Raw genomic sequence first — 19368 nt, forward strand, 5'->3', positions numbered from 1 at the left:
TTCTTACCGAGACTTCAGTAGTAGCTATAACTTTAGGGAGTGCAGACGCAAAACTGAATTCAAGCATTAACAGAACAATCATAGAGCACAAATGGGCTACCCTGCAGACAGGGCATAGCTGGGTCCAAGGCTGGTACCTGCTGGTGACCTCTGCTGCTCCGGCAGCAAACAAGATGTTCTGCAATTATTCTGCATGCAAATCTGGCTTTTTAGCACCAGCTTTAAAGATAAATTTAAAAGAAAAACAACCAGATTGATAGCACAACAACATACAGTTAGGAATGTCTTTCCTTGATGGAGAGAGAGAAATAAATTATATCAAAAACTTGCTCATGTGGCTACTGCCAGCTTGAGCCCTGCTATTCTCAGAGAATGTGTTGCCCTACAGCAAGCCCGGGCCAGGTCCGGGATCATGGTGGCTATATCACACTGAAGTAGGAAACGTGCCCTTTTTTTTTTTTTGATGAATGAAAGAAGCAAGGGAACAAGAGAATTTACAAAAAGGAAAATAAGAATTCCTGGTTTGCACATATTATTACAGAAGCAGGCCAACAAAGTGAGTTTTCACATGACTATTCCCCGTGCTCATTTAAGGTAAGGCCTCAACAGCATCACGGCACAGAGCACCACGAGCAAGTTCTTAACCTTGCCGCTAGTGTCACGGGTTGGGAGGCGCGTGCCCAGCGCCAGGCGCGTGTGGCTGCTGGTGTCGGTGTCCCCCATCCCAATGCGACACCTGGGCCACAGGAGGCACCGTCGCTGCAGGGCACAGTCCTGGGAGAGGCGCGTTGGGCAGCGAGGGCCGGACCGCTGCGTTTGGAGATGGCCTGATGCTCCTCACCAGGAGCTCGCTGGCCTCGGAATCAAGGAGCTTTGAATAAAGACCCACCTTAGGGGTGTCCTTAGCCAGGGCTGCGAAGGGCCAGCTCTTCAGAGGTGCCACAGCTCTTTTCTCCTGGTCAGACAGCTGCTGCAAAGCACGGGCACTGCTGCACTCCCACAGCAGCTCAGAGCTGGGCTCCTGGCGTGAGAGCGGGGGCGGGCTGCAGAGCTGCACAGCAATACCCTCATGCTGGGAATTACAGGTTTTTTTTTTTTTTTTTTTTGAATACAACTTAGTTTTAAAGTGAGTTTTTCCACCTTGCTTGCCTGTTACTGCACACAACTGGAATGGCTAAAGTGCAAGTAGCCACTTTCTCTAGGTATCTCATTAGAAAATGAAATAGCAAAGCACTGCGAAACAGCATCACATAAACAGTGCTTCCTAAAAAAAAGATTTGTCAATGGTTTGCAAACTTGTCTACCCATTACAGTGTTAAATGGTATATTGTTTTGCTCTGATAAAAGAACAGCTTAATACCTTAACTTGGAGGTAAGGGGTGGAATGGAGCAGCAAAAAGGGAAGAAAAATGACAAGATGCTTCTTGGGAATAACCTTAAAAAAGACAGCAGCAATGCTCAGGGGAAGCGAAAGGCGAGAGGCGATGACTTTAGCTGTTGAGCTAGAAACACAACTTGAAAAATTGTCTTTCCAGTAACCCTTCAACCGACAACTTAGAAAATACGGAAAGGTAAAAGATTTCTTTAAAGAAATATTTCAGTCCATATGTGCTGCTGATGGACATCGTGAGCATCTTTCAAGCTCTTTATGAGATAATTAAATGACAGAAAACCCAGGAACAGGGTTTTAATTCTGCTTTCACGATTTTAGGACCAGGATCACCTTTCTGATGAGGTTGCTTAAAATTAAAGCAATAGCACTGGAAACCATCAGCAGATATCTAATATTTTTCCATTCCCAACCTAGATACTTGAACTAGAACAGCCGACTGGCAGTCTTTTCATATTTTTAAACCTCATTTGCTACATTTTAAAAGCAGAAATTAAATCTGTTTTCAGACTTGGTATTTCTGCAGTTTTGTAACATTCTGCAGTAATATTTCTGCAGAGAAACAGCTTGCATTTCAGAACTGCACAAACATGTTGTTACCCTGGGAAGCAATGCGACCTATTAAAGGCAGGATGGGATGGAGAGCTTAGAACAGACAAATTCAAGGGCTCGTCCTGCTATCTCTTGAGCACGGGATGTTTCTGTGTCACTGGTCCCACCGTGCTTTGGTTCCCCGAAGTATAAAATACATATATTTACCATAGGTTAAATGGCAAAGGTTTTAAGTTGCCTGACCGGTTAACTCCTTCAAGGGAACCGTACTTGACAATTTTGAGTTCTGCTTAGTGAGCTAATGAAATTTAGGAGATATGAAGCCATCTTTGCTGCGTGTGCCTCGGACACCAAGCCACCCCCTCCACCTCTGACCCGCCAGGCGCCTCGGGGACGCCCTGCGCGGCACTGTTGCCCCCTCCACGTCACCGCATCGCTGCTCTCAGACCAACGCCAGGCCCCCAGGACCACCCGCGCACGGTCCCTCATCCCACCTCTTGAGAAGAAGCTTCCAAATCAAGTTTAGGCAGCCCTGGTTCACTACCGCTGCCGCAGCGACGGGGCTGCCACCCGCACAGCATCTTCACGAGCTCTTCCACGAAGGTCACCTGCCCTTGGACAGAGCAAACATCTGCAATCGCCACACCTGACGCAGCTCACCCTAGCTCAGCAGAGGAAACCAGCCTCTCCATGAGCTAAAAAGTCTAGGATCTTCCTGAAAATATTAAAAGAGAGTAATACAGACATTCCACCTTTTTTATTTAAGACAGAATTTTCTATATCACATGCAGGTGAGAGGGTGTTTTTTTTAAACACTTAAATGTTAACCAATAAACTGCGCTAATGAGAGTTTTGAGGAATAATCTTCTGAGGACAATGCAAGCCTAAGGAACTGAAGAATGAGATCTTCAATATGATCAGGAATCTCCACTTCATCTATTGCAGCTTACGCTCCTGTTTTAAGAGTGTCACTCTTTGAAACAGGATTTTTGCCAAATACTTTCTAGCATTAATCTGCTTACTTAATATATTCTATTGGCAGAGGAATTCTGAAGTAACTTCTGGCTTCTACAATAAGAGTTCCCTAGTATGTGCTCTGGAAGAAAATAGTTCACTTTTGTCTTCACTCTCAGTGTCTCTGTTTTTTGTGGTCTTAGTGGAAATGACAGATCCTTCCGAGCACTGATAGGATATTGGCATTTAGATGGAAACAGTGGGATTCTAGAATTAAAAAAGAGCACTCATTTGCATCTGAAGAAAGATCTCAATCTAAACGTCATGGATGTTTGGGAATACAGTTGAGGTTTAGTATATAGTAAGAGACCCATTTCTTCATTTTGCCAAAACTCATCTTCCTGAAAGCAGGAAGCAGAGCAGCTCAGAATAAGTATTTTGGCAGTATGGATGCAAAATTGCAGAACAATATTCTAGACTTTCTTTTTCCAGCTTACAGGTCAAGGCTTCATACAAAAAAACCCCATAGATCTTCCATTCAGAAGTATATTCAAACTCAGGATCCATCTGAGGACACCTTTTTTACTGTAAAGCCTGTGACATGGATATCAACCTCAAGCCTTTAATACCACCCTTGCACAGCTAGGTCACACCATGACCTTGGGTTTTGTCTCAGAAAACTGAAATTGTTCTATTTAAACTGTTACACAGTCATATTTCAGGCAGATTAGACACTAATAATAGCAAAGAACTACAGAGACAAACATGACCTGATATCAGAAACAGGAAAACGCAGCCTCCCTTTCGGGCATCCCTTAGGCCTCCATCCTTCAGCGGGCACATTGCTCCCACATCCCCGGCTGTCCTTCCGGTCCATCCCATCGGACGACACACTCACCACAACCGGAGCCTCACTTCACACCGCAGCCAAAGGCTGCATCGGCACGAGCCCGGCCAGCACCACCAGGAGCAAATGATTAACACAAATAGAAATAACGGCGGGACAAGGTTCAATCACTCTCAACAATTAAAAAGAGCTAACAAAATTTTAATGAGCTATTAAATGAGGACTTTCGATAGCTCAGCAAACAAATAACGCAGCTGGGAAGCCTTTTCCCAAGAAATAAATCAGCCTGGGGGAATTACTCCTGTTGCAGGTTTTTTCTTCCAATATAATAAGATGAAAGTCTATCTATAGCTTATGGGGTGAAGCAACCTGACCTGCTAAGCTTTATTAAGCCGAGGGCCCCCGCGTGGCCAGCGCCAGGTCCGAGCGCGCCTCGGGCGTAGCCGTCCCGAGGACAACCCGTGGTGGCCTCCCAGAGCGTGCGGAGCGGTGGCTGCTCGCGGCATGGGCCAGCGGGATGCGAGGAAAGGAGGGAAGGGCCACACAATGGGCAGGATGGGCAGTCGTGCCGGCAGGCCCGGGACGCACATCCCTGCTCGTGCCCAGCTCCGCTGCATCTCATCCTCTCAGCTCTGCCACGGGATGCTGCAGCAAGGAACCATTAGCACGTACACACATCAGGCATGTTCATCTACAAATATAATTTATACAGAGAGATTTATACACCTCACTAAATACTACACCAGGACTACCTACAGTAACACATATATATTGTATCTGAAGTGAAATTACACTGTTAATGAAGATTGGTTAGGATCATATTCCGGACTGAGCCAAGTAATTAATATTCACTATCTGCTTCCTAACCCCAAATATAACGCTCTGAATCTAGATGGGATCTTTTCCAGGATTTCCAGCTTTCAGATACCGTGCACATGCACCCACCTTGCCCATATGCGCTTGGTGTCCTACAGCCCAGCGGAGGGCCTAGCACAGCCCTCTGCGTGTTTTCCCATAGCTCCCTAAAGCGAAATAATCACTCCCTTTTCCTTCAGGAAAGGTACAAAGAAGGAAAATGATGCTTGTGGTTGGTCAGAAGCGAGCCAGGAAAGAGCTCAGGAGAAGTCAGGTAGGGCAAACAAGTAACAGCCAGGTTTCGTCTGCCCCAGGAGGTGCTGCAAGGGCCGGGGCAAACAAGCCAGGCCCCAGGAGCGCTTGTGCTGCTCCCGGTGAGTCCGGTGCTGGCATGGATCTACATCACACCCTGGCTGAACGCAGCAGCGAGCGCTGACCGCGAAGCCTGGGGGATTTGCTGAGTGGCTTTTAAGCACCTTTCCTCAGAGACAACCGCACTGCTCTCCCTTCGCTCAAAAGGGCAACAGCACTCAGAAGCCAGGAACACATTTGGGACAGAGTAAGAAAAAGACAGCTAATTTTAAGCATAAAGAGCAGGAAACATTATTTTGCACAAGGAAAAAAAAAAAAAAAAGATCCAATGACAATAACATATTTCACTGTCAACTCCCTCACGAGCCTGCAGGGAAAGCTCCCTTCCTGGGCTTCCGAGACAGCCGGGAAGCCGGGCGGCACCAGCACACGATTCGTGGAGCCTGGAACGGGCCTCGGTCAGTCGTGATGCTGGCGCCGCTGGACCCTTCTCCAGGGCTAAGGCACAGACACCTGCTCCTATAGCCGCTGGCACAGACTCTTGCCCAGGGGGCAAGCTAAGGCCTGAAGCTCCAGGAACCCATGAAGAATAAGCAAAAAGTAAAATAAGTAGATGACTAGTAAATACAGTGACCTCCACTTGCTGAATGGTGAAGAAAGCCAATAGGAAAAGAGTATTTAAACCACATGCATATATACACACACAAAAAAAAGAGAGAATAAGAGAAAACAAATTGAAGCAGTTAACCACTGCGGGTGTTTTGTTTTATGCATGGGCAGCAAAGGGCCTGGTCATGCAAGCAGTCAGGCACCCAGCTGCCATTTCGGGTGACGATTTCTGAGAACACGTGGCTCTGGCAGCCATGCGGCTGCTACTCCGTTCTGATGCAGAAGAGCCCTGCGTGCATGGACGTGCGGGGCAGGTTTCCTCAGTAACTGCTGCAGGCAAACAGCCCGTGCCCAGCACAGCCATGCGCCGTGAGGATGCTCCATGGGCTGCAAGGGTGCTCTGCAGGCTGCCAGGATGCACCATGTCCTGCCAGGATGCACCATGCGCTGCCAGGATGCTCCGTGGGCTGCGAGGATGCTCCGCGGGCACGTCTGCACCACAGGCTCGCTTGGTGCCTGACGGTGACATGCCTGGGTCTAAAAATACACAGCTCAGAGTTAATTCCAAAATCTCAAGGAAAAGGCAGATAGCAAGTAACACATACATCTAGTAAGCTGTAAAGAGGGAAACGGGGTAATTAGATGCAAGGTTGGGATTAAGACTTGTATTTCATGAACACTGATGTCAGCACTAGATGATGTTAGTTGACCTTGAGGATAAAAATAAATTTTGTCCTCCGTCAACACCCTCAACTTAGTTCACTGAAGACATCTCAATGTTCTGTGCTTACGTGACATAAAATAGTTAAACACAGAAATTCCATATTAATTATATTTAATACTTACAACTTCGATTTGTGGAGAGGAAAATTAGGTTTCCTGAGAGCTGCTGTAGCTTTCAAACATCATCTTATTCATAAGCAACAGAGCTGCTTACTGCGTTATATTTAGACAAGAAAAGCAGCAATGAGAATTCTCAGCATCTTATTTGCAAAATGAAGTCCCTCTGAGGTGCTTTTCCTCTTGTAATTTCTTCAGTTTTATCTCAGGAAGAGCAATGGAAGATCATAATATAAGAGTTAAAATAATGCCTATAGGTAAACACAACTCAGAACTACATTTTCCACAGTTTAAAAAATTGAAATTTTGCAGCATGCAACTTCTGCGACTGCGGAGAGAAGCTCATTTTAGCACCAAGCTCGGATGTTTTTTGAAGAGGCGGTGATTTTTCAAATAAAGATTTCACGCGAGCTGAGTGTTAGTCTCTGATTTCTCCTGTTTTCTGAAAGTCCTGGGGTCCCCTTAGCCAGCAGGGCGTCCCGGGGCCACCTCGAGGGCTGGGGCTCTCGGGCTGGGACACCCAGCTCAAAGCTGGAGCGCTGGGGCAGGCCCCAGAATACAGCAGCCCCTTGGGCAGTCCCGAACCCGTCTCGCAGCTCCCCGGTCACCGTGCTCAGCAAAGTGGCAGCATCTCCAGCTCCTAAAAGCCATTTAATGGATATAAAGAGGAAAGCAGATTGTGCATTCACAAGCTTCACTGCAAACTAACCAGCCAACGGCAGCTTTACAGTCTTGTACAAATCACGCCAGCATCTCAGCCTGGACACCTCTTCGCTGTACTAACTGCATTCCGAATCCTGCACCCTAAAAGAAATGCTAGTTCGGAAGTCGTCGCAAGGAATCTGTCACAAGAGAAAATAGTACCCCTTGCTTGTCAGCTAGATCATTTTATAGCAAAATTAGCACCCTTTTTGCAGGAGAGAGCCAGAAACACCCATCTCGCATCAGAAGAGATGTGGTTACACTCTCCATAATGTCAACTGAGGAGAAAATGCGCAGATATTAGAACGGTCATTTGTTATGAGGAAATTAGCAGGACCTGTTTCCTGAGTCTGCCCTTGAAAATAGTTGGAAAAAACATTTCTGTGACAGCTTTCGCTTCCCCTTCCTCCTCCCTACAAGGATACAAAAAAAAAAAAAAAAAACTAACACTTTAAAAAAACAGAGCTTCATTTTACATCATTTGATCCTTCACAGGGTAAAAGAAAAATAATTTCATTACACAGAAGTAAACTCAAAGGTTATCCCACTAGTTGGAATTGGGATAAGCTCACTTACTGCAGAATATACTGCTTCCGAGGGCGGGAAGGAGCTGTTTGGAAGCAGGTATTGGAAAGCCAACTGGTGACAAGACCCCAGCGCATTGCCAGTAGGAGCGCGTGCTTGCATCAAAGCTGAACCCTTTCTGCATCCTGTGGTAAACGTGACAGCAAGGGGCCCAAATCACTCGGGGTTTCAAGTCAACAGCCATGCTTGTGCAGATCTACCCTGTAACAAAAGCAGGATTCAACGTCCGTTGATACTGCACAAACAGCCCAAGATTGAGCACTTCTCTGGAGAAAACAACACTCTGAGTTCGAGATCCTTCCTTCCTTGATCCACACTTAATCTGTAAATAACTCTTCACATTTATAAGCTCTACTAGGAACCCTGGGGAGATCTCACATCTCCTACCAGTTGCCTATCATAAACCTTACATAAACCGTTGCCTATCTCTTCATCCAAGCCCCAGTCAAGCTGCTCCTCCTCCATGCCCCGAACACAGCGCTCCCTCCACACAGCTCATGGGGTCACTGGGCCTCTCCTAGGAACTCTGCTAGAGCATTCCAGATGCACGGTCCTCCTGTTGAAAGCAACTCACAGTGTTTTGTACAATTCATATTTCTCTATAGAGCCTCTGATGGAAGATGAGGTGAGTGGGTGACCGTGCTGCGCACGTTACCTAAGCGCCGGGAAGATCTCGGTTCAGTTTCGTCCATGGCACTTTCCCTGTAACCCTGGCCAAGTTTTTAGGTTTCCCCATGCCTGTCTTCTATACTCACAAGATACAAATGTTTGACAAACAGAAGACTGTTAAATACTCAGATAATGAAGGAGTTTGATAGACAGATGGAAAGTGCAGTATAAATATAAAATACTAGAGTAGCCAAACCGCTATGCAAAAGATTTTACTGTAATCTACCGCATTGCTGCAAAGATTCGAGCCCTACGCTCTTCTTCCAGGTTTCACCGACTGTACCCCCACAGGGCTGAGGAAGGCTGAAGACCCTCCGTGAGCTCTCAAACACGCTGCCTCCTCCTCACCTCTGGTTTTTATACAGATGAGGGGCTTAGGGGCTGGCTATACTCCGTCCTCCACCTTTGTAAGCAAAACCTACGCCAGAGAAGTCCGATCACCTTTCCCTGCTACAACAGCGGCTGTTCCCGGACACCTGTGTGGGTTGCTTGGGATGTTATTAGGATTTTCCCTTTGTGATACAATTTTTCTCTCCAGTTCTGGGTTTCCCCGTTGCGCACACAGGTGGTGTGCAAATGAACATGATACCAAGGGGCAAAGAGCAAATCCCCCTTTTGTTCCCTTTTCTCTTCCAGTTAATCTCCTCATTAGCCTTCCTTTTTGGCAGACTTTCTCAGAAAAGACTGACCATCCTTGTTCCTCTAGAAGAAGCAAGAGTGACTTCTGCAGATGACTGGCAAATAACTGAGGAGAGTCCAACTAGCCAAATCTTCTTAGTGTATATTAAGAAAAAGCAAGAAAAACAAAATAAACAAAAAACTCAGTAAGTCTACTCTGGTGCAAGGTCCCCTCTTATTTGGATTTGTTTTCATCATTGCTCTGACTGCAGTTTTGCTTCCCTTTCCCATTACAGAAGGTGAATATCTGCCTTTTCCTTCCTCCTTGCAGTGCCCAATCCCTCACTTCACTAGCCCGGGCGTGCAGAGAAGGCTGCAAAGACTCAGGCCCTCGCGCCCTGACCTGCCAAGCTAAACCTGCTGACGTCAGGTGAAATTAGGTCAGCTTAAAAGTGCTAGTGAAGGAAAGGCAAATCTTGCACCTGATTTCTCTCCTGAACCAGCAAGCCATCGGGGGCACTATTAAAAAGGTTTTCCATCCTATACGGTTGTAAGAATTTGGATTTTCTTCTACTTAGCTGAGCAAGTGTGAAGGAGAAGAAGGATAAGGAGGAGGAGGAGGGAGGGGAAGGTACTAATCTCTTTAGAAAGCAGCACTTGACACCTACTGTGTAGGTGCTAATGATACCTTGGAGGGAACTGACATAATCCGGAGCATTCACAGTATAGTGAACTGGTGCTGCAAGGGGAGCGAAGGTCCACTGGAGCGACTAATTCATGATTTTTATTCTATTGCACTCTCAGAGAGCCAAAAATATAACCAGCTCTTCAGGGCTGCTACAGTTGCTCGTCATCCGCGCTGAGAAGCGGCTGCAGTCCCTCGTCTCACCTGGGCCTCCAGAGTGCTGGGCACCGTCCAGCCCTCTGCACTCCTGCCGAAACACCTTAAATTGAATTAAAAACAAAGAATACGTGGTCTGGTGGACAAAAAGAAAAAAGGCCCTCAACTGTGTGCGGCAGGGAGCAAAGAGCTCGCAAACACCCGGCACTTTGTGAATTCCTGCTTATTCCTCTCTATGCAGAGCAACCCGTGCCCTTCCCATGACAAACAGGCTGAAAATCATCCCCTGCTTTTCTCAGCCTGGATCAAGGTGTATTTGCACAGAGTGTCCCTGAGCAATAGTACAAAACTAAAAATTAACTAGCTACCAGTAACGTTATATAGCACCATAAAAGGCCCTGATGGCCCCGCAATAGCGCTGAACCATGGCCTCTTTGGAAACGCGCGCGTGTCTGCGGCGCACTGCACGAGAGCACCTTTCCACCTAAGATTTACAAAGCAGAAGTAGTAACTTCAGGCTGTTTGCCAAAGCATGAAATGTTTAGAGATAGATTTTTTCCTCTTATCCTGCCTATTTTATTGTTCAAATATTGCTTTTGCTCAAGATACTGCCCTTCCTTCTTTACTCCCTGCTTGGATGCTGCCGTTTTTATTGTCCTATCGTAATATTTGACACTCACAGAATAAAGTTAAGTGATAAACCATTACCTTATCTTTGTTCAGCCCAGACATAAGCACACAAATGTTCCCAAAACAATTACCAAGTTAGACATGACACGGGGCGGGTACCACAAAGCCAACTTGGGTGCGACGGCTGGGTCCATCCATCTGCCCATGTGAGCAAAGTTTCAGTACACTCTGATTTCTCAATAAATCTCTTACCACAAGGAAGAAGGATCTGACAGGGAGAAGGAAATGGGATTTTCCTTCTGCTTTTGCAACCCAGTTTTCAATGGCCTGTAAGGAGGCTCTCTGCCAGTTAGGGCAACAGCTCTGGCTTGGACTCTTGTGTTGCGACTGACCCATTTTTGGGCTACTCAGAGTTTTGACAGATTTTGGGCACATCTTCCAGCCAGGCTCTGTAATCTGCCCGTCAGTGCTGCTCTGCTGCTGAAGAGATTAGAGGCAAAGTACACTCGGCCACGGCAGGAACCGAAGAGCTATTCTAGGGAGAGAGCACGAAAAAGATGGATGAGCTTTGGAAGCTTTTGCTGCACTGGAGTTTGGGTTGTTCAAAATTAAACTCTTCTAAATTGAATTAAAGAATACCACATATTAGAGATGTATATTGTAAAATAGGAGATTGAGCAGCAGCTTGCATGAGTCCCTAATACACTGGAATTGATTTGTCAGCTTGCAGAGTCACAAGCAACAGAGAGCAGCTCTGGAGAAAGGAAAGGATGGCAGAGTGACAGAACAAGGAAAGAAATCGATGGCTAAATACCGCTTTCTAAGAAATAACATTTTTCTTTGGATAGGACTATGCTCCATAGGATATTTTTTCAGTAGGGAACAATGCCATGAATAATGCACAGAAGGAGAATTTGGAAAAAACTTTCGGGATCATCGAGCCCAACCGTAATCAACTAATAGCAAACACAAGATGGAGACTTGGCATTGCAGGCATAAGGAAATTTGCTATTTTTTTTTCCTATGCCACTCACACAAAGAAATGAAATGATATAAATTGCTCCACATACCACATTCATCCCAGTGATATGCATCTCCCATTCTAAAGGCATTTTCTATTTTATCGCTTTACCATCAGCTCAAACAAATATTCTCTAATCCTTTCCAGGTATAAAATTAAAATCAAAAGACAATACAACTTCTACAGTAATGCAGCAGCTCAGTGCTTGTGAAATACACTGTGCAGACTCACCGATTGCAAAAACACATTAGGAGATTTTTCAATCTCTTGCTCCTTCATTTGCAGTAAAAGACATGGGTCAAGTTGCATCAGGAGTGCTCCCTAGAACCTATTTTGCATAAAACATTAAGATTTTCTTCTAGGAGAATTTCCCATTATTTCTGAATACAAATAACACGACTATTTTAGAAAAAGATGAAATCAGAGAAATATTGGAGAGCTATTAGAAAAGAAAAAATACTATATTTTGAATATATATTTATGAGCCTGTAATTTTAAGGATCATGGTTCTGAATTTAAAACAATATCTGTCGTATTATTATTATGGGATTTTATTTTTCTCATGCTGTTGAGTTTCACACACCGCACAACAGACGAGCTGGCAAATGGGAATACGAGCAACATGTAATTGATGCAGATCTATGCTTTTTTAAAGTCCCTTTATAGAAAAGGTTTATTGAAGGTTAACTTTTCCAATTATCCATTCCCAGAAACCTCAGGCCCATCCAGCCCTCTTCCAAAACCTCTCACGAGGGGTCCTCTCCCCTTCCTTCCCATCTTTCTGACAAACCCTCTGGAGCAGTTGCCAGCTTTATGTGGAAAATACTGAAGAGCACGTGCAGGTGTTATCTGCTGACTACCTGCACTTCCAATTTTATTTTCTCTGGCTTGGATCATTTTATCTTTATGCATTGCAAACATCTGTGGCTGCAAGGTGGGAGTCAGCTCCGAGACTGCCCAGGGAGAAACCTCCACTCCAACACTCACCGCTCGCAAGCTCCTCTCGTGTTTTTCCCCAGAGTCTTTTTAAAGAATGTTCTCTCCAAATAAATCCAAATGACAGGCTTCTGCCCAAGTTTTATGGATTTTCATTTAAATAGCTAAGTGGAGGAGGTATATAAACTAGCATTTTCCCATCCATTTTATGTAAAGTTGTATCTAAGATGATGTGTGCACACCAAAATAGCTGCACCACCCAAATGAATAATTTATGCCAGTTACCAACTTCTTATAACTGATAAGGACTGAGCCATCAACATTAAAACTTTGAAAATGCCTCATGAGACAATGATGTATTTTGTAAACACAGTATGAAAAGGGGACCCAAAGTAAAAGGAGCTAATGATGCTTCTTTAATTTATAAATCCAAAATCAGTCATTTTTTGCTAAAATCTAACTACAGATTAGTAAAAGTCACACTGGATAGAGTGTTTATGAAAAAATAACACCATCACGAGGGTCAAGACTTTCAGCAGTGAAATCAAAGGATTTAAACGAGGCTCCAGATGGAAGAACACTGAAGCTTTTAAGTCTTAGTAGCACTGTGGGTGATGAACTACATCAGCATGCACATGATCATGCACGCAGATACCCATGGGTATTCACAAGCTTGCATGTGCCAAAAGAAAAATGATTTGAAGCTTGCTTTATGTTATCGGTGCATACACTGATTCATAGGGATCGCACTTCTGCCATTCCTATTTCACCTACAGGTTGCCATGAGCTGATTTCTCAGGCTAGCTCTTCTTCTTTCTCTTTTTCCTTATCTTTTCCTTTCCTGCTGCATTTTTTCCCCAAGTTTATTCAAATTCCACAAAGGCAATATAGAACAACAGGGCAGAGAAAACAGAAATGATTCTCTGATCCGTAATAATCTCATGTCTTAACTATTGCAATCTCCTCCACTTTAGCCTTGGTAAATCCCAATTTGCTACCCTTTAATTCTATTCGGCAATACCACTAAAACGCGCTGCTCTGGCCTTTGATTGCATTACCCCCGGGTTTGTTTTGCTTCCTCTTTCTTTCCCAATCACATCACCCACCACCTCGCTCCCCGGGCCCTCCATGCCCTCTTCATCCGGTCAGACACCCATGTCCTCAGCTGCTCCTTTACCAGCATTTTGGACAACCGCGAGTGCTGCTCATAAGAATGAAATCTCACCAACCCGCAAAATCCTCCAACCAAATCTACAGGGTGTCTTCAAAGCTCAGGGGATCTACAACGCCTAAAAACAACCCACTTGTGATTGCTATAAAAGCTGGAATTCAGTTGTAACTTCTGATCCAAGAAGCTGCTTTCCTGATCCATTAGCTGGTTTCAGAAACTACAAGTTACCTTGGGACTTAAATTCATCCCCTGAATGCCAACTGCTAGCCAGTATCAGCAGCTGGGAGCAGCTATTGGCCCATTTATGTAAATATATATACACACACACACCCCTATATATATACATAGACACATGCATATCTAATATAAACATATCTAGCACACATATGCCTGTATATATAACTGTTTGTCTGCATATAATATAATTATTTGCCTTTAAATTCAGGAATGCTCCTCTGTGGGATTTAGGGAAAGGCACAGAAGAAAAACTGCCTAAGATTCAGCGCCACCCTTAATCTCCCTCCTCGCAAAGGACGTGCTTTATTTTCATTTCACATCATCAGAGAGCACACTGACAAGTAGAAATGCATGCGCTTTTAAAAGAAACAAGAGGGAAAAAGGAAAAAAATAGAGTTTAGTTGTTGAAAGTTATGTCTATGCCCGCTGGGCACAGATTTCATTTCCATTTCAGTACCGTTTCTCGAGCAAGACTGACAGAGACATTTACAGGGGTGATTCATACTACTCCAGCGAGGCTGTGCCGCCTCTCCAGGGAGCTGTGGGATGAGGGGAGGATGCAGCTCTCTGCCGCGAGGAGGAGGAGCCCCAGCCACAGCTCCAAGAGCGAGGTCGGCATCCCAGAAAAAGAGAGGGACACAGCAGAAGGTGACAAAAAGGGGCTGGGGGACGTGGGGGCACGAAGAAGTAATTGAGGCCGCACTGACAACCTTTCTGCACATCCACGGACTCTTTCCTAACTAGGTTCCTCCTGCCTAACACAACCTGCTTATAAAGACGTTCCTGTGTTAGCGCAAGCTGTAATTTTATCTTCCTAATCAGACCTGGACTCTGGGGTGCAAGGCTAAAAATACCCATGCAGAACAGGGCTCTTCACCCGCGTCTCCCCAGCAGTCTGTACCCGCAGCCTCGCGGGCGCACGACCGAACGCCTGGACCCTGCGCCAGCAGCAGCCGCTCTCGCTGCTAGGATGGAAAAGTCCTTTATTTAATGGACGGAAAGCAGGCTACATATTTACAGTTATAAAGCAAACAGTAGATATAATTTGTGGCTCTTTTCTGCTGTGGGCAGAAGGATTCCCACCATTCTCATTAAGATTTTATAGGGCGTGGTAACCATCTGCCTGTATTCTGATTTTTAAAGAAGGCCTTTAATATAAAATCAGTTCTAAAATAGAAATACAGAGGTGCAGCCAATGGCACTAGGAAATGCTTGTCAAGCCTGGTGCTATTCTGGCACCATTCAGAGCAAGTCGCTCTCAGCCAAATCTGAGTATTTCGGTGCTCTTCCCTGAGAGGAGACCAAACCCAAGCACACACTTTCCACCACATTCCCATGCTCCGGGCTCAGGACCAGGTCAATCTTCTCAACATGTTAGTTACGTTGTGACATTACCACCACTGACCTCTTAAGATAACAAATTTGGCATTAAGTACTAATAGTTTGGTTACAGAAGGGCACTCACTTTAGACAGCAGAATAAGAGAATAATTAATAAAATGGGGGTTGCTCTTCAGAGAGGGAGCTCAAATACACGCACGGTTACTCTGGTTTTAGTTTAGCTGCACTACAAGAGATGCCTGCACAGGTAGCTGCAGGCACAGAGGCACTCTGCTCCTGCACTACTTTTCTGAATGGAAAACACCTTACTGGCACCTAACGAGCGGCGGCGGGGAAAAAAGGAAAATTGAGAACATATTCCACTTCAAAAGGCAGCAGATAGTCCCAGGAAAAGTAACACAAAAACAGATGGCCCGGGGACTGCCTCTGACATCAGAGCTTTAAAGCAAACGTTGTCAATGCACAGCGGGGTGCTGGGGCTGCCGACAAGACCCCAAAGCAGGATGCCAGGGCCACAGCACCCGCTTTTAGGAGGTGCAGACATAACGGAGCAGCCCGAAGCATCTCCCTTAGCTGCTAGGAACAAGGGTGGGATCTGCCATGCGGATGTCTGCAAGAAAGGACAAGAGTTGCCAGAGCCTTTTTGACCTCTCTAAGGAAGCAATAATCCCCGTGAACTTGTGGCCCCGCCGGCCAAAATCCCTCAGCCAAATCAGCATTACCTCCTGGTTCCTGTTATCCGAAGCTTGCATTAGGATCTCGCGCAGTCGGGATGGATGCAAACAAACAACATCTTATGTAAACGGTTACAGTTTTGAGATAAGTTATAAGACAACAAAACCCAGGTGGAGTTAAAACAGCCGTCCAAAGGGTATTCTTCATGATGGGACAGCTCTTATACAAGCAGGTTTTTCAGGGTCCTTTTAATTTTAATACAAGTTTTGTGACTGTGCCTTGCAGCTTGTCCTCCAGGGGAGATGGGGAAAAATATTTTGTATAACATCAAGAAAATGATGGCATTTCAAGCCCCTTATAGAAGAAAGTATAAAAGTCTTTTTTTTTTTGCCTGTCCATTTTTGTAAGTGAATTACTGAGAAAGCTCTTACAGTAATAAGTTTGCTTTAGTCCATCAGGCTGCTACGGGTATTCCAGTGCCTGACATTTGACCATACCGGACCGCTCGCCTTCGGAGCGCAGAAACCCCGCGCTCCCCCCATCCCGGCAGGGAGCTGCAGCGCTGGCTCCCCGTCGCAAGCTGCGTTGAAGCAGTGCTGACAAACTCCTGCAGCCCAGCAGCAGCAAGGGCAGCAGCCAGGAACGCTGCATGCACAGCTCTTAACAGCACTACAGCCTCCAGCTTTGTCCCAGGGACCGTATTTTCATTCTTTAGACTAAGAAGAAAGCTTTAGCTATAGACCCAACGAGCTTCTATCGTAAGAACCTACTGATGAACACAGGATGTACATGAGAAATATAGCACCAGTGGAAATTCATCTGGAAATTATTAGTGATAAAACAGTAAATCATTGAATAAGTTCTATATACAAATGTTACATATTCTCAATGTAGTGTAGAAGGTCATGCAAATGTTAGTGTGTAAAATACAGCACTTTTAGTACCCTCATGATATAATGGTTACCTTCAGCTTTTTAACATGTAGTCTAAAAGCAAATAAATAATATAATATTAGCTCCAACAGTCCTCTTTGTATGAACTTTACAGCAGCCATATGCTATGGAAACTCCCTTAAGTACCAAAGTAAAATTTAGAAAGGTTTTTTATTTTTGCAGTTGCTGTTCATTTCTTTGTCTTTTTTACTCCTGGCCCTACATCTGCTTATTGCTGCACATTTCAGGGGCATGTTTTAGAAACAGAAAGAGTCACTCAAAAACACAGGTTAGTCTTGCTATGTTCCCATGTTTCCTACAATTGCTTATCTAGGGGGAAAAAGTTTTTTTGGATTCCAGTTTTGATAAATATAAGCCAATCTAATTATTTTGCTTTTCTTATAGCTTCCAAACCCACAGTGCAAATGCCATATTGGCAGGACATTTATTGCCATCATAAAGCAAATCTGCTCAGACTTCCCCTTGTAATCACCAAAATTAAAAGTAATCTCACATTTCACCATATGAACCTCCAAGAGTAAATGCTGACTGATTTTTCTTTATTGATTTTATTTCATAAGGTTAAGAATTAATTTAGTAGGTACTGAGAGCTATTTCCCCCTTTCCATAAAAGCTTGAATATTATAACTCATTCTCCCTTCTTTATAAACCTTGAGTAACATGAAAGGTAATGACTGAAACTACAGATGTGCATTTATTTTATAACCACTCCTGAATCACTAGAGCTATTTTTTTTTAACAGAAAACTCAGAATAAATCAAAACTTTTCGCAATGGACTTTTCCTACATTCCAAGCAAACCAGGCAATTTCATGTTAACGTGTTTATAAAGTTCAAGCTGACCAAGCTGCCTGCCTTCCAATGGGCTCATCACTAAAGTAACGCTTGAAATAAACTGATGCTGCTCTGTACCTGACAGCATTGTCTGGATTTCTGCTAGTGCAAGCGGAGCATCATATAAGTGTAGTGCTTCCAAAATTTAATAATGTTCAAAAAACAAACAAACGAGTAATTCCAGAAATGAGAAAGTCGACGGTTAAGGCAGAAGAATTTCAAGAACACAAGAAGATTCAGATAAAATTATGATGGTATATGTATCATCTCTTTACTTATACTTAGTAATTCCTACCTTTATGAAGTTTTAGCTTATACAGTATAACTCTTGATATGAAAAAGGTTAGGCCATGCAGCGTTTCTACTCTAACTACAATTTATTCACTCCCATGGGGAATACAGACTATAACACTGCAATTTTCTTTTGTAATCAAAATGTAGGAAATATTTTCTGAAGAATAAGTTTGTAATTGTGGAAAAATACTGCACAGGGAAAACATATTTAGCCCAAAATATTGAGCTGTAAGCAGACAGCAGGGGAGGAAGCTACAGCTGCACTAGAGATACCTGTATTGTGGGTGTCATTAAGTACCCCTCTATACGTGTGCTTTACGTTTCATGCCTTGTGTTTTACCAGCACAATCTGTTAGGTGCTAAAACGCACGTTCGTCACAGTCACTAATCCCACACTCTGTACAACCCACTGTAAATTCAGCAGATTCATCCTCTGAAATAACCAAGGTTCTTGCATGATGTAAACCCACAAGCAGCTCTGTTATGAGGAAGAAAACTGCCCATTTGGATGGTAAAGCAAACAGGCAACTTCTCTTTTCTTGGCTGATACAGCTAACCTGAAAATCAAGACCTTATTTATGGGTATGAGTTGCATTCCTTGGGGATTTCTATTGAAGTTAGAACAACTGATTTTGAATTATGGGGAGAAAAACCAACAACTTACAGTGCTGTCTTCTGGTAGGAACGAGCGAATGCCACACAGGCAGGGTCTCAGGTCACATAACCAACTGCAACTTTCTGTGCCAGCTAATCACTGCAGGTTACAAAACTGGAAGAAAGACAAGGGATAATTAGACTCAACAAACCCGAGAGAAGGAAGCAAATTAACAGCTCAAACATGGAGCCACCTGAAGGACACCCCGCAGGACAAGCGGAACCAACAGCAAACATGCAGGGTTGTTAATAGGCATAGACCACTATGCAGTAATATAATGTGGTTAAAAGCTCTGTTTGGTCAAGGATACATATCAATAGCTTGGAATGAGGAGTCTCCATCCCACCAACCCCTCAGCCTTGCCCAGTTGGTAACACAGCCTTCGTAGTACTCTTGCCTCTTGAATACCTTAATAAGCACTATATTTAAGGCAGGCCTTTGGGTACTTTCAAGTGGTTAATTTTCCAGAATCTTTAAACACAGTTGAGGAACACCAGCCTACACTCTGAGCCCCCGTGGCTGCACAGGTGCTCCAGAAGAGCTACTCCATGCTCTCAATAGGACATGGCAAACACCAGTGAGGAGGACAAGGAAGCAGGGTGCAGAGATCCCAAGCATGGACGGGAAAAACAGAAAGTATTTGGCTTCAGCTTGCTGAATTTGGATTGCTTAATGCTCTGAACAATAAAAGAAAATGTCTGTTCCCATCTGGGGGGTCTCTGCACAGCCCCCCATGAGAGCTCGTCTGCCCACCCGAGGCCAGGGCAGTGCAGCGCTCTGGGCCTCTCGGGCGCTACCCAAGCAAGGCCTCTGCAGACCCTGCTGCTTCCTCGGGCTCTGTGACTTCCT

General features: G+C 44.6%; 1 protein-coding gene across 5 annotated transcripts in view; it reads right to left on the reverse strand.

Annotated features, from left to right (window-relative positions):
* Window positions 1-18634, reverse strand: part of ATP2B2 (ATPase plasma membrane Ca2+ transporting 2) — a 198821-nt gene extending 180187 nt beyond the window's left edge. For 3 of the 5 annotated variants that reach the window (XM_088522898.1, XM_088522896.1, XM_088522897.1), the window contains exon 1: window positions 18522-18633. The gene's annotated coding sequence lies outside the window, so the exon portion shown is untranslated. Of the gene's footprint in view, window positions 1-18521 lie in introns of all 5 variants that reach the window. The other 2 variants (XM_088522895.1, XM_088522894.1) reach the window with 2 other exon arrangements.
* Between the last annotated feature and the right edge of the window lie 734 nt (window positions 18635-19368).

The sequence above is a fragment of the Tinamus guttatus genome, unplaced genomic scaffold (genome assembly GCF_059628265.1).
Source record: "Tinamus guttatus ecotype Peru unplaced genomic scaffold, ASM5962826v1 Tinamus_guttatus_pri_ptg000169l, whole genome shotgun sequence".
Classification (NCBI taxonomy): domain Eukaryota; kingdom Metazoa; phylum Chordata; class Aves; order Tinamiformes; family Tinamidae; genus Tinamus; species Tinamus guttatus.